General features: G+C 37.0%; 1 non-coding gene across 1 annotated transcript; it reads left to right on the top strand.

The window, feature by feature from the left end:
* Window positions 1-1,930: 1,930 nt before the first annotated feature.
* On the top strand, window positions 1,931-2,135 carry LOC118570736. The gene has a single exon (XR_004943230.1). It is a non-coding gene; the product is annotated as a small nucleolar RNA U3 (small nucleolar RNA).
* The last annotated feature ends 13,859 nt before the right edge of the window (window positions 2,136-15,994 follow it).

The raw sequence follows: 15,994 nt of genomic DNA, 5'->3' as shown, positions 1-15,994 counted from the left end.
GGTTTTATAATACCAGGCATTGTCATCAAGGACAGCATTTCTTTGCTAAGCTCTCCTGCTGTTATGAGATAAATAAATGCAACTTTGACCGATATTACTAAAGATTAACATAATTGGAGATCATTAAATGTTTACAATTTCCTTTCTTTTCACGGACATCTTTCTGCTGGAAACTATGAGTTGGTAGTGTTGACTGTAAATTCTAAACTATTCACATTGAACAATATGTAGTTCAGATACTATGTGTGTAGTCAGCTGTTTGGGGCTGTTGCCCTTAGCAGCCATCTACACTGTAATAACTAATGAGACACTGGGAAATATTCCAGTAGAATGAGGGAACTGTTGACACAAAACTGATTAGAGGCTTTAGCCAAGTTTTGTGTTAGAAAATCCTTTTGCTTTTGGATTGTGTTTTCGTTGGAGGTAAAGAAACAGAGCAACTTCCTTCTGAGTGAGGAAAGCCAGAACATTTTATTCTCATGTGTTGCCTCATCTAAAACTCCTACAAACTCCCATTCAGAACTACAAATTACATACTTAAGCTCTTTATGGAATCTCACCGAACAGCAGTCTTCTGCTGTGCTGGGAAATCAGCTGACTATTGTTCAAGGAAGTCCTAGAGGCAGAAAGAATTGGACTCTGGAGAATCTGTCCGGGAAGAAAAACAAGGACAACATCCTAGAGCAGAAAGCACACTTAATTGTGTATAGCATGCATTATGGTTGGAGTCACTTGTTTTGGTTGTTGGTGTCATGGTTCTGTGGTTATAGGAGATGGTTGGTTCTGCTTCCTTGATCAATTTTGTTCCACAACTGACCCATCATGAAATCTGGAACGAAGTTGCATAAATTCTCTGTGTATCAATGTGCATAATTTTAAATTTTTAATTAAAATAGTTTGTTTTCTCACATAATATAGTCTGATTAGAGTATTCCTCTCCCTCTGTTCCTCCCAGTTCCTTCCCACTTCCTCTCTCACCCAGATCCATTCCCTTTCTGTTTCTCATTAGAAAAGAAAGAACACACTTCTAAGAGATAACAACAAAACATACCAAAATAAAATAAAACAAAAACCATCACACTGCAGTTGGACAAGACAAACAAACAGAAGGAAAAGAGCCTAAAAGAAGGTACAAGACCCACTTACTCATAGACTCAGGAACCTCATAAAAACACTAAAATGGAAGTTATAATATATACTCAAAGTAGCGTGCGCAGACTGGTGTGGGCTGTGTATATGCTGTTTTAGTTGCTTAGAGTTTATATGAGCTTTACTCACATTGATTTAGACATGCTCTTCCATTCCCTTTGCCTTTTACACTCTTTCTGCGTCCTCTTCTTCCAGGTTCACTGAGCTCCAAAGGGAGGGATTCGATGGAGACATCCCATTTAGGGCTGAGTGTTCCAAGATCTCTTTTTCTTTGTATAATATCTGGCTGTGGGTCTCTGTGTATTTGTTCCCATCTGCTGTAGGAGAAAACTTCTTTGACGCTGGCTGAACAAGGCACTGATGATATTTGTCTTTCTGGGTCTGGAATATCTTACTAAGGATTAATTTTTGTCTTGTTCCATCCATTTGCCTGTAGATTTCACAATGTCATTTTTTTAGCAGCTGAGTAATACTCCATTGTACCACATTTACTTTATCCACTCTTCAGTTGAGGGACATCCAGGTTGTTTCCAATTTCTGTCTATTTTGAATGGAGCAGCAGTGAACATGGCTGACAAGTGCCTCTGTGGTAGAATGGAGTATTCTTTGGGTATATGCCCCAGAGTGTTATAGCTGGATCTTGAAGTAGATCTATTCCTATCTTTCTGAGGAACTGCCATACTTATTTCCATAGTGGTTGTGTACATTTGCACTCCCACCAACAATGGTAGAGTGTTCCCCTTATTCTACATACGTGCCACCATAAACTGTCACTTGTTTTAAGACTATACTTTCAGGGATCATTTCTATAGTTTGTTACTCTTAGCCATTTTAATGGTTTAAGACGACCTTTTTGAGGTGTAAAATGAACTTCATAGGATCTTGTGGGAAAAGTTGAGTATTAACACTGATGCTTAGAAACAGTGCATGGAAGACAGTAGGTGTCCTAGGAACATGACTTCATTGATTATGAACTTTGATGCTATTGAGCCTATCTTAGGTTCTTGCAAATTAAGGGGAGAATGGGGGAGAAAAAATATTTTTGTGGATTTTTATCAAAATTGAACAAAAGTAATATACCCCTTGCTGGCACAACCAGTATAATAGTTGATCAACTGATGAACTAAAAGGGATATATTTGATATTGACTTAATATTGCAATATTCTAAGCTATAAATATTAAGTATTTCTCATGAAATTTATTAGACAGGGAAAGTCTGTGATATATCTTTGTACCACTTGCTATTATCATCACAAGGTATGGGTTATAGGCAGTGAAATATGCCATATGTGAATGAAATAAAATGACTTGAATATGGCTTTGCAGCCTGATTACCTAAAGTTATTGTGTTGTCTCATTGAACATGTTGTCTTGGGTAAGCTGACTATGTATAAAGTGTTTCAATTATGATAGATGTCAAGCACATAATAATAAAAAATTATGGGACTAAATAAAGCATGTTAATTGATGTGCTTGATTTTTTTATTTTTTTGTTTTGATCAGAAAATATGTTTATATAATTTACATTATTGTTAGTATGGACTCCTAAATTTTCCTTTTACAGCCAGCCATTGTTGGATTAGCTGGACTGCAGCCTGTTAGTCATTCTAATAAATCCCCTTTCTCTATATACAGATTCATTCTATAAATTCTGTTTCTTGAGAGAATCCTGACTAATACAGACCTAAAGAATCTGCACGAACCCTACCTCTTTAATATCTTGTCACCTACCTAGGTCATTTATCCATTAACATCTTAATTTCTTCCACAAAAGGAGATTACCATTCACATTAGGACTATATCTCTTTAAGACTTTTTTTTTTAACACTTTCAGGTGTAAACATGATTTCAAATTGTTCATTAGATATTTATTGAGATTCCTTTATTTAGCTAATTTGTTAATAATATTGCAGCTGTATTTCATTCCTTTAAATTATTGTATAATATTTCATAATATTGGTGCTATTTGTCTTTCTGCATCATTTATGTCATGTCCTAGTATTCAAAGAAAAAAGTTAGAATGGTTTGTTTTCTAAGATAAATGCTCAATATTACAAGTAATGATGGAATACAAATTTTAAGGTTATATAGTATTTTGAAAATATCATATTGGCAAAAATGGAGACTTCTTATCCTAAATATGGCTGAAAATGTGGAGAAACAGGAATTCATACTTACTGGTGGTTGAAGTATATACTTTGGAATACGTGTAGAATATGAGGGCCATCTATAAATCTGAAGCTACATGATGCCTGCAGTGTAATATTATTTTCCTAGATACATCGAGATTCCCATGTTTCCTTAGACATTTTGTGAATATGTACTTGAGTAATTCTCAGCCTACCTGGTGTTTTGGGTATGTGTGGGGTATTGATATTTGCCAAAAATGATGATACTCAAATGTGTGTGCAGAGACATGGAAGCTGAATTCCAAGAAGGCATCTGAACCCCATACAGAAAATAATTGTTTGGCCTTTCAATTTATTTTCATTCAAATGTCCTTTTTGCCACTTGCTTGTGTAGCAATCAATTTCCAATTATTACTTCCAGTAATTCATTGTTTTGTACAGTTTAGATAAGGTGAATTTTCTTCTGTTTGGAAATTGAACATTCTGTTGTTTATGATTTTGAAAGTTTCACTAACAAAGCAGCTCATGGGATTAGAGCCATCCATCATCCTGTATTGCTGCATATTTATAATGCATGTGCAATTTACATTTACCTTCCTGTGCCAGCGTATATTTACAACACAGGCAGTGCTTGTCTACAACATCATGCTGCTTTCAAGGTGACTCTCCATGTAGGAACCACTATCTCTCTGCTTCGTTATGATTCCTAGTCAAGTAGTGCCCAAGTGTTTACACATTAAAATGTATGCTGTTTATCTAAACTAATTTTACTTTCATTTATCTTTTATATAGCTTTTTTATTATTTCATATGCATGTGTATGGGTTTATTAACTTATCTGTGGATATCACCAAGAGAGTAAATGTCATGAGACAAAACAGTTGCTAGAAATAAGGAGTATTGCATTTACTGAACTGAAAACTGGTCAGTCATTTTTTGCACATATACATGAGGAATCAGAACTACGGATATTCATTTAAGTGAGACCAATGTGGCATTATTATTTATATATCTATTAACGTCAAAATAGGTGCTCTTTGATCTTTTAGCACTAAAACCACATGGACTTAGTGAAAAGAATGATTTTAAACTATATTTGCATATATATCTCATGTACTGAAGAACTCCTCCTAATCCATACACCTTTATCACATGTTTTTTCTAGAATCACAGTGATGTGCTACAGTATAAAACTATGCAATAATAACAGACAGTATGCACTATTGTTGTTTCTTTTGAGGATGATGCAAAGAAGTGTTTTGGAAAAGACTATACAATAGGCCTAAATCTCAGAAACATTTTATGTCTTGAATGATTAATGGTATAACAATGTAATATATTTTTTTCCAATTCATTCTGAAAGGAATTAATGAATTTGTTCTGCTGAGAAAGAACTCTAAAGCATTAGTAGTTTACAAAAATAGTGTCTTGTGTATAACTAGCATTTGGTTCTCACTGTGGCTTTCCTCCACACAGCTTCTTGTGGGTCTGTGGTGATTACATGGCCAGTCACATGCAACTGTGGGAGCTCACTTTCAGGTTTCCTAGTGGCTTTACCCAGCAGGTCTGCATGGAGAGGATGATAGGACCATTGGCCTGAGTGCAGGTGTCTGAGATGGTCTGCACTTGGCTGTACTGGGGGGGAGGTCTTTTGCTCCACCCCTTGGCATTTCTTTAAATACCCTAGGGCAGCGATAGTCTGGGCCTGATGGAATAGTCCATCCTGCATGTCTCTCTGTTTCTCTCCCCTCTATTTCTAACTAAGTCTCTTATTCCTCATTCCTCAAGAGGCCCTGGGGTAAATAATGGTGGGGGTTGGTCCCCCACATGAAAGACCCATCTTTTACAGCAGTATGAAGCATGATACAAGTATGCATTTTTATATTTGAGTACATATTAGTTCTGTTCATATTCTGTCTTCCACATCCAGGTAAAAATAAGGTTAAGCCTGGCATTGATGGAGTAAGGAGCAGGCTGGTGAGAGTGGCTGATGGGCAGGTGAGGGTGACAGCAAAAGCTTTCAGCTGTGGGTTGGTTTGCACACCCCTTTGTCTCCTTTCCTTTTGTCGTGTTGCCCCTTGCTGTTTTCATTTTAAATCTATTTCTTCTCCAAATACAGTATTCTTGCTAGATTCTTTGAGATAGGGTCTGTCACTATTCCAGACATGCCTGTTTAGCCCCCGACCCATAGCCATCCTCCTGCTTCAGCTACACAAATGTAAGAATTTATCTCGTTCATTTACATTGTGCAAGCCCCTACAAGGTTGAGCCTCTCAACATTTTTACCACAGATGGGCGGGGGTGGGGTGGGGGAGTCGCCTATGATGTCCCATCCTTCCCAGAAGGACCATTGGCATTTAATGGCTGTTGGAGGAGAGGTGTTGTTGTGTTCAGCAGTGCGTAAACTGACAAAGTTGCCCATGCTCCATTAAACACCCCCCCCCCCCCCCCCCCAATGCTCATGCAAGAAACTCTCATTAAGCTCAGAGGGCCACGTACAAAAAGAAGACATGGCAGTTGGAACAGGACTTTCTGAGAAGTCTTTCTGTGGGAAACGATGGGCGGTCAGAGAGGGTAATGGGATTGCGTGAAAATGGCTAAAATTCCACATCTAAATGTATGAAAAATAAAGTTAAAAATCTGGAACAAATCCTTTTGGAGAGCATTTTAAATAGATTTTTAAACTCTATTTCCTTCTCATATTGAATAATTCACGTTTATTCTTGGGAAAGTTTCCCTTGTTCGTGCCATTGCTTACAATTTTGTCATTAGTTTTCTTCATTTGTCTGATAATTCTCAATCTTGTTTATAAATGATGTATTTGCTCAATTAATTGAATCATTAGGGATTGATTTCCCAAAAATGGCCTAATTAGTTAATTTAATGTTTTGTTTTTAGGGCGTTTTTACACTCGCAGCGAAAACTGGGAGGACATACAGAGGTTGCTGACACACTTTCTGCCCCCAAACCTTTAAAGCCTCCTCATCCAGGACTGGGTACGGATTACAATCGATGACTTTACAATAGCACATCGTAATTGCTTACGTTCCCTAGTTTGCAGTGACATTCACGCTTTGTTATATAGTCTGAGCTCTGACAAATATGCAGTTGGGACAGAAAGTTACTGATGACCTGTAACCTGGCATTGTGAGTTAAAATAAATCCTTTCTCGTTAAAACTGCTCTCCATTAGGGTATTTCACCAGGATCACAGAAATGACACCAGGACACAATATTATGCAGAATTCCTAAAATTCTTTGCTCTCCATAGGTGACCACTGGTCATTTAATTTTCACCTCCGTTTTGAGCTCATTAAATGGCATGAGGTTGGAGGTCAATAGCACATAGCCTTCTTCAATCGACCCAGACACATCTTTTAATTAGGACCCATCTAATGTGGTGGTGGTGGTGGTGGTGGTGGTGGTGGTGGTGTGTGTGTGTGTGTGTGTGTGTGTGTGTGTGGTGTGCTTTGAGAGGTTATACTTGATCTGAAAAGTAGAATGTGTTTGTTGACTTTGTATGGGAGATCAACCTGGCTGTGGCTTTATTTCTTCAGCAGTTGTTTTTCTGACTTCATATAGAGAGCAGATGCTCATCAAAGAAGGGCAGGGCTGGACCTAGCTGTGTTGGTTGTGGAAACCTTGTTTTGATTCTGGAGTCAGTTCAGCAGTCACTGACTCTCCCTGACTGTTCCTGGAGCTTGCCAAGGGGCCTGTACCACATTCAGAATTTTCTTTACATGACCCAAACTCCAGGCCTCTGTGCTTCATTAACATTTACTTTGTTCCACTGATTTTCTCCTACACGAATTTCATAGTATTTGATTCATAGTCTTAGATGCCTCCATGTAACTATTTTTTTTTTGAAGGCACCTCTGCCTTTTGCTTCAAAGACAGTTCTAGAATGAAGGAAATTCTGGAAGTAAATACTTTGTCAACTTTCCCACATACTTCCCCAAAAGGGGATTACAGTGTATCACTACTCTCATCAACATGACCTTACTATGACTCCAATCTGTACTTCCATGTTACTAATAAGGCCAAGTATGCTCACACACATTAACAGACAGTATATATTTCCTTTAAAAATAACTGTTCATTTGTATTTACAGATATTAACTTGGAGGAAAGCTGGGTAGGCGGAGCTGCTAACGTTATTGAAAACAAAAATATTCAGTGAAGGAGAGCCGGTGGTTTAACGTTGAAAAAGGCACATCATGAATAACGTGGTCTTTCAGCATACATTTCGAAGGCAGAAGAAAAACTTATGACATTTGTGATAGACTGAAATTACAGCCACACAGAATTTTACAAGCAGCTGAAATATCCTATAAAATGAATATCAGCATTATGAATATGTGACTGTACTTCCTTGTTGAATATATTGTGAAAATTAACCTCACTTGAGGGTTTGTTAGAATATAGAGTGCACATTTTTCACTTCCATTACTATTAAGACATCACCTGTGAGTTAGCTGTTACACCGACTCCCAGACTGTGATGCTAACAGCATTTTCATCTAAGCCTGCCGTTACTTTCTGTCTTCTTTCATTCTGAGCATTGCAAAGCAGAATCTCATTAAAGGTGTAAATCACATCTTCTACTTGATTAGTTGTTATTGAATATCTTTTCATGTTACTTCATTTTGGAAAATTCTATCTTGCCATTTTCTAAGATTTCTTTTCATGTAGATGTTCCTTCCATTGACAGTAGCATCTATTAAATATGATATTCTCCTCATTTGTGTGATGTTTTTGTTTGCATAAAAGGGCATTAACAACGTTTCTAGCATCATTTTTTCATGAGAGTTTATTTTTACAAACCATTCAAATACCGTTAACAGTGTAATGGATAAATACAACGATATAAATACATTCTTGATATACTGGAATATTATACAGGAAAGAAGACAAATGAATTATCAGAACCTAACAATAAGCACGAATAACAAAAGTATAACTCAAAATGACAGTCTCAGTGGTATATGTGCTGTACAATTTCTCCAACAATCTAAGCAGTTATGACAGGATAGAAATTCACAAAGTGTAGCTGGAGTTTTTCTCTCCATCTACCACCAAGCCCCCACAGCACCACAACCCACATATAAAATAATCACTCAGATGCTTATATTACTTATAAACTATATGGCCGTGGCAGGCTTCTTATCTACTTCTTCTATCTTAGATTAACCCATTTTTATAAGTCTGTAAGTTGCCACATAGCTCATGACTTACTGGTACCTTACATCTCATTTTTCATGGCAGCGGCTGGCAGCGTCTCTCCCCTCAGCCTTCCACTTTCCAGAATTCTCTTCTCTGCTTGTCCCACCTATACTTCCTGCCTGGCCACTGGCCAATCAGTGTCTTATTTATTAACCAATCAGAGCCACACATTTGACATACAGAACATTCCATAGCAACGAAGTGATTTTATTCAGGAATGTCAAGGAGTAAGTAGGGAAATGAGAGGACTTGTTTCTGGAAATATTCTGACTTGTGGTTTTAATATGGGTGAGTTTCTCTTGAACAGATCAGATTCTTTGTAGAAATAGGCTTGCAATTTCACCTTTTCTGTATTTTTCATTTTAAGATTATACCTTATTAAAAGATTAAAAATAAAAAATACATTTTAATATCTTGGATCAAGTTTTCAATCCAATTTTGATACAATGAATAATAAGAAGTGATTAAATTAATTTTATGACTGGCAAAAGCAAACTTATATTTTGTAAAGGATTTATTGATATTCCCATTCAGGTTTTCCACAACATCATTAAACTCTTAAAAACATAAAACTGATTTTTGAAAACTGTTCATAAATTTTTATCTTTGAGGGGCCAGGGGCAAGGCTTTATGAGTAAAGGTGCTTGCTGTCAAACTGAGGACCCAAGTTTGATCCCCAAGACCCACACAGTGGAAGGCGAGAATTGATTCCCCAAGTTGTCTTCTGACTTCCGTACACAAGCTACAACATGTGTACACACTGCCCCAAAGAGATGGGAGGAAGGGAGGGAGGAGTGTTTGGAGGGAGAGAGAGGGAGGAGAGGAAGAGAGAGGAGAGAGAGAGAGAGAGAGAGAGAGGGAGGGAGAGGGAGAGAGAGAGAGAAATTATTAAAAAACAAAAAAACAAAGTTTTTTGAAACAAAAGTTAATACTGCCTGGAATTTCCACTGCAGTCACAATGAGAAAGTCAGATGACAACTCTGAAATGCATCTTCTCTTTTGTGAGTTGATCTTGTAATTCGTCATCACATCCACATGTTACTAAATGTTACTGGATTTAAATATGAAATTGATTTGCTGCTCATTTCCACTCTACTTTGCGAAAATCATCTTAGCTTTGTACCTCTTCAGACAACATTTCCCCCGGCTAGCTGTGGCATTAATAAGAACCACACAGATTTGGATACACTAGTTAGCATTCAGATTCATCATTTCTCTGCTCAGAGGAAAGTTGCTGGCATAAAACTGTGTAGACTTCTATTTCAGGTAGCTTTATAAGAAGTCATGGTAAATGTCTGTAGAAAAGCTTGGAAAATGGAGATAGGAATGTATCAATTAATATTAATTATACTTGGGAGGAATACAGAAAAGTGTCAATTATGCTTTCATATTTTCATCAAGCTAGCTTGCAGCGACACTGACCGTTATCAAGTTTAGCAAGTAAAATGTGGAAGTATTTTATAGTAAATATTAAAATGTTTAGTATCTAAAGGAAAACTTTAAATAGGAATATTCGAATTATACGGATGGCTATATGAATTTAGAAAATAATCATGAGTGAGATTGTGACTGTTTTGTTGAAATACTTAAATATTAACTTTGACCACATGATTTTATCGATACTCTACTATATCAGTAGAAGGAGATTCAAAGAATTGATGTTTTTATTTCTGTTCTTTTTATGCAAACAGGCATTCAATAATCATGTAAGCAGGGGGGGAGCAGGATGTGAGCTAAAATTCTTTGAGAAACATATTCTTGCAAAGATAGTCATGGAAGGAGAGAGAGGGTAGGGGAGGAGAAAAGAAAGGGGAGAGGGACAAGGAGACGGTCCTGTCTTCCTGCTAGTTTTCCTTTTCTGTGGGAAGGAACCATTCCTGTCTTCTTTGTTCGTTGCCCCTAGTAGGATTGGTAGAATCTAGGGTATAAGATTAGGCAGCTGGAACATCTTCCAGGGATCTTGTCATGTTTATTGTTCCCAGAAAGCTAATAATACCAGAACCCAAGAAAACAGCTGAGACTCTCTGTAGCAGGAATCTTAAAGGTACTTATTAATAAAATCAAACCTGAGGCCAGTTATTGGGGTGAATGCTGGATGATCAGAGAGACAGAACAAGCCACAGCTACCTCACCTTGCTAGCTCTTCAGCGGATCCGGTTTCCTCAGACTGGATGCCTCTCAGCTGAACTGTATTGCTCCAAAGCCTAAAAGCTTAACCAACCAAATGCTTCTAGTTTCTGGTCTTCACCCCTTACATATCTTTCTGTTTTTGCCAGCACTCCCTGGGATTAAAGGCTCATTTCTTGGGATTAAAGGCGCGTGTCACCACACCTGGCTGTTTCCTATGTGGCCTTGAACTCACAGAGATCCACATGGATTTCTGTCTCTGGAATGTTAGGATTAAAGGTGTATGCTACCACTGCCTATCCTCATGTTTAATATTGTGGCCATTCTGTTCTCTGACTCCAAATAAGTTTATTAGCTTGCACAATATTTTGGGGAACACAATACTACCACAACACTCCAAGCATGAAAGTTTATAAGGCATGTTAAGATGAACAGGGAGGGGAGTCCTACTTGTTGCAGACCATGAAGAAGTAGAGACAGGGATGTAAGAAGAGAATGCTAGAAATAACATTAGTGAGATCCTCTCTAGAACAGAGATGTGTGGACTCTGGTTGTCCATGAGCTTACATCAACATATACACACTTGTGCTTACACAAAATCAGGGCCAGATAACAGGCTGTAGCTCAAACAGAGGCAAAAGAGCCACAGTCAGAAGGTAAGGGTCACAGTGACCATCCTGTCCCCTCAATGTCCAGGATAGTTTTGGACATGGAGATAAGGTTGACATACTGATTATTTTGTATGAGGAATCCAATTGACTTGACTTTGTCACAGAAGCCTGCTGGCCAAGATTGGTAGGAGTTCTCACTACAAATGCCTCCATTCAACTGTATTCTCCTGAGCAGTGAGGAAAGAACTATCCTGGGGGCAACATGACTCAAAAAAAAAAAAAAAAGGATCTAGAAAAATTCAGCAACCCATCTGTCACTCAGGGTGTTGGCAGATAGACATTTTCATACTTCCTTTGATTTTGTATTTTATACATTTTTCAGAGAGATTAGTGAAAGAAAAAGAGCAGGTGAGGTAAATTCCTTAGAAAATCAGAAATTATAAAGTGAAAGACACAGGAAGAGTTCCTGAAGTTTGGAAGTGTGTGTGTATAAAGCCAAAGCAGGGCATGGTAGGTGTAGATTGTTGTGGGGTTCCCTGCTTTCCATGGCGCTTGTTTGGCAATCCCTGAATAATTATTCATAGGCTCCCCCAGATGTGATTCTCAGGAAATGAAGAAGGCATTCAATTAAAAATATTAATATGGGTCAAAAAAGGGACTTGAGGAATTACAAAATAATTTATTGTCACATGGTTCCAATTTCTAATTAGTTTGAGTCATAAAAACCCTTAGTTATTCCTTTGACCTCATTGTTCATTTCTTCTTAGAGGGACCCATGCATCTATATTTCATTGATGAACTTCAAGTAATCTTTTCTTCCAAACTCTTTAAAGGACTTTTCCCCCCAGAATCAGATAAGGACACTGAGGCTGAGGTTTCCCCTTGACACAGGTTGTAAAGCTGGAAAGAGACAGTAAGAAATGCTCAGCTACCACCCTTAATTTAACTTTGAAATGTAAACTTCTCTCTCTCTCTCTCTCTCTCTCTCTCTCTCTCTCTCTCTCTCTCTCTCTCTCACACACACACACACACACACACACACACACACACACACACACACACACACAGTTGGGTTCAAGGCCTCAGGAACACTAAGCACTTCTCTGCCCCCAAAATAATTTCTAGCTCCAAATTAATTTCCTCCTCCCCCTGGCCCCCTCTCCTCCTCCTCCTCCTCCTCCTCCTCCTCCTCCTCCTCCTCCTCCTCCTCCTCCTTCTCTTCTTCCTCCTCATCTTTCTCCTCTTTTTCTTCTTCTGGCTTCCTTCTGCTACAAAACTGAAGACGATATCAGACATTAGACCCTAGAACAAATACCAATTTGTTTTCCTTATGAGTGGGAGACAGTGATTTATCAAAAAACAAACAAACAAACAACAAAAAAATACAGCTAAAAGTTTTTTGGGGGAGAGTGATTGTGTTTTAGCTAACAAAGGCTGAGGTTTTTTTTTTTTTAATCACTTTTTAAATTTTTTCTCTTAATTTCTCCAGTTTGTCCTGTCTAATTTCTAGAATAAATTGATTTCTTAAAAAGTTTCAGGAACACACACACACACACACACACACACACACACACACACACACCACATAATGTAACTACAATTAGATTTTAGAAAGGCCCAGAATTTGAATGAGAGCTAGAGGAGTAAACGAGAGGGTTGGGAGGGAGGAAAAGGGAGGGAGAAATGCTGTACTTCTATTATAATCTCAAAAACATAAAAAACAGAAAAGCCTCTTCATCTAATTTATTTTGCATATTTTGGCCTTACTTAAAAATACAGCTCTGTTTGTATTTTTTGGTAGGTTTGGTAGGTTATGATTTTCACCTAATAGTTTTCTGTAAATCTTGATTTACAGACTTGATTTCCTAAATTCTATGAAGATCTACTGCCTGATGGTAAATTGCATTGCCAGTTTCATTTTGATATCTAAGGTCAGAGATGTAATATTTGAACCCAGGAAACATCTGTTGTAAGCCAAAGAAGTGAGTTATGGCCAGTAGAAGACCTTTGCTGTGAAGTGAGAGATCATGGCATTGATATCACATTAATACCAAGACATGATCTTAAAATAGTGTCCCAGCAATTTCTGCTAGGCATAAAAATCTTTTGCATATCTTTCATCAAAATTTCTAATTAGCACATTTCCTAAAATTTGGGCCAGATATTATCAAAATAGTCCTTGTGTATGTTGACGTATAAATTTAAACTATCAGCAGATGTATAAATGGATCTCAGAAAGTATAAATCTATACTTTCTACAGTATAAAATCTAATGTGTCTTATCCCCCAAATTATTTTTAGCACACTAATATTCATTAACAATGCAAAATTTTAAATTTCTTGGAAGGATTAGATAAACCATTGAGTTTCAATAACTATCATTACAATTTGCATCAAACTGAATGGATGGACCAACAGAAATATGTTAAGCTGGAGAGTAGAGGTTGGAGGTCCAAAATCAGTGTGTCAGCATCGCACACTCCTTCAGAAGGCTCTACTGGAAAGATTCTTTCTGGTATCTCCTTTATTCGTGATGGTTTATTGAACTCTTTGATATTCTGTGGTTTGCTGAATCTCTCCAGTCCCAATGGCCATCTTCTCCTTTACATGTCTACACTAGCTCTTTCCTCTTCATGTCTCTATGCCCAAAATTTCACTGTCCATGAGGCCATCAGGCATATCTGACTAAGGTCCATTCTAATAATCTAATTTTATGTTGATTATCTCTGAAAAGATACTCCTAAATAAAAACATTTCTGAAGCTTTGAGGTTTAACACTTCTTTGTGAGAAGACATGATTGATTAAATTCACAATCTTTTTTTTTTTTTAATTTTAGTTTTTGATCTGATTTTTTCTTTTATTGTTTTATGGTGCATGTTTGTATGTGTATGTATGTATGATGTGTGTGCATGTATGTGTGCAAAAATGCATGTAGAGGTCAGAGGATAGCTTCAGATATTGCTCTTCACCTTCCACTATGTTTGAGGCATGGTTTTTGTGGTTGTTCCCCACTGTGCATGAGACTCTCTGGCCCATGATCCAACCTGGATTCTCTTGTTTCTGTCTCCCACGTCACTATAGGAGTGCTAGGATTACAGACATTTGTTTCCATAATGCACCTCGCTTTACATGGGTTTTAGGGATTTAAATTTAGGTCCTTGTTCTTGCATAGCAAATGTTTATCCATTAAGTTATCACTTCAGCCCCCTAAGTTTGTTGTTTTGAGAAAGGGTTTTATGTAGTTCATGCTCGTTTTTAATGGTCTGTGAAACTGGGGTTGACTTTTAACACCTCTGGTCAAGAAAGAGATAGATAGATAGATAGATAGATAGATAGATAGATAGAGCACATCCATCTCTGCATTCTAGTTCTAGTCCTTCCAGACTGTTTGCTGGTATTATGTTCTATAAATTTCTCCTAATTGGGCATGCCAAGAACTCTCAGTTGAGAATTGATATGTGTAAGTTGCTAAAAAGCCTTGACACCACTAGTCCTGATTTCTGTCTTCCATCTAGTAAGAACCCTGTAAAATATAAAACAAAAAATGGATAGAAAAGCTCAGGTGCTAAAATAATATTAAAGACATGATGCCATGAACCCAATGAATCAACATTTGTTAAATTCTGATATAGTAAAGTGAATAGTAGATCTCATTCGAGTATAATCCAACATTGAAACAGAATTTAAAAAAATCATTTTAGTTAGAAGGAAAATTATTCATTTTAATAATTAGTTTTCCTTTCAGCATGGTTTACTGGTTTATAACTACCCCATAAATTTATTTGAAATGCTGTGAGATACATTTGAAAATTCTTTAAAGCTCTGTATTTTCAGTGAAATATTATTTTGATTTTTGTACTAATGATATTTAACTGTTATATCTCTCCAAATGTATGCAAAGAACCCGTCTATTGGTATCTCCAACTGAGCACAAAATATGCTAACATAGTCATTAGTGTTTCTAATTTAAATCCATTAAGAAAGGGAAGATAATATTGAAGATGTTACCAATTTGCAAAATAACCTAATTTATATGCATTTTCTACTCTATTTCTCAACTATTGCTCTGTTGGTAAATCAAGCATTAAAATCAATTTTAACAGTTGTCTCAAAATTTACTGAAACCATTTAAAGTCAAATGACACCAGTGGTTCAAGCATTCTGTATGTCTAAATGCAGAAATGTTGGCAGCTTCTTAAGAAAATAATGCAGGAAGACACACGTGTATACACGAGGTATCATAGTCTCCTGCTTATGATTCTGAAATTCACCATTCAAAGACATTTAGCTCAGAAACCATTCCACAGTGCGATATTTATTTGCTTTAGACTCACTTCAGTGATTTTGTAGTTTATATTATATGTCTTTTATTTCTCAAAATATGTTTGTAACTATTTAACATTTTACCTATTAGTAGCATTTTAAAGATTCTTCACTCTTGGAAAGCAAGTAGATGGAAGCTGTACACAGGTTACAAAAAAGCAGCCTGCTATAGATTTATCGGTTTGCAGAAGCATGTGTTTTGGGAAATAAAGTAACCCCTGTGACAGGTATTGATTTATTTGTGGTGTTGTTACCTTACACTCTATCTGAAATCCCTTACCACAGCTTCTGGAATCAACAAGTTAGAAACTCTTGTTACAAATTGATGTTGCATTTCTGATTGTGTCCTTAAAATGTTGTATTGAATGACCTCAGATGAAATTGCTTATGTTCTCTGTTCTTATTTGTTTTCTAGGAAAACAATATCTGTTAT

This window comes from Onychomys torridus, chromosome 19, assembly GCF_903995425.1.
Source record: "Onychomys torridus chromosome 19, mOncTor1.1, whole genome shotgun sequence".
Classification (NCBI taxonomy): domain Eukaryota; kingdom Metazoa; phylum Chordata; class Mammalia; order Rodentia; family Cricetidae; genus Onychomys; species Onychomys torridus.
This window is presented reverse-complemented; position numbering and strand designations above follow the sequence as displayed.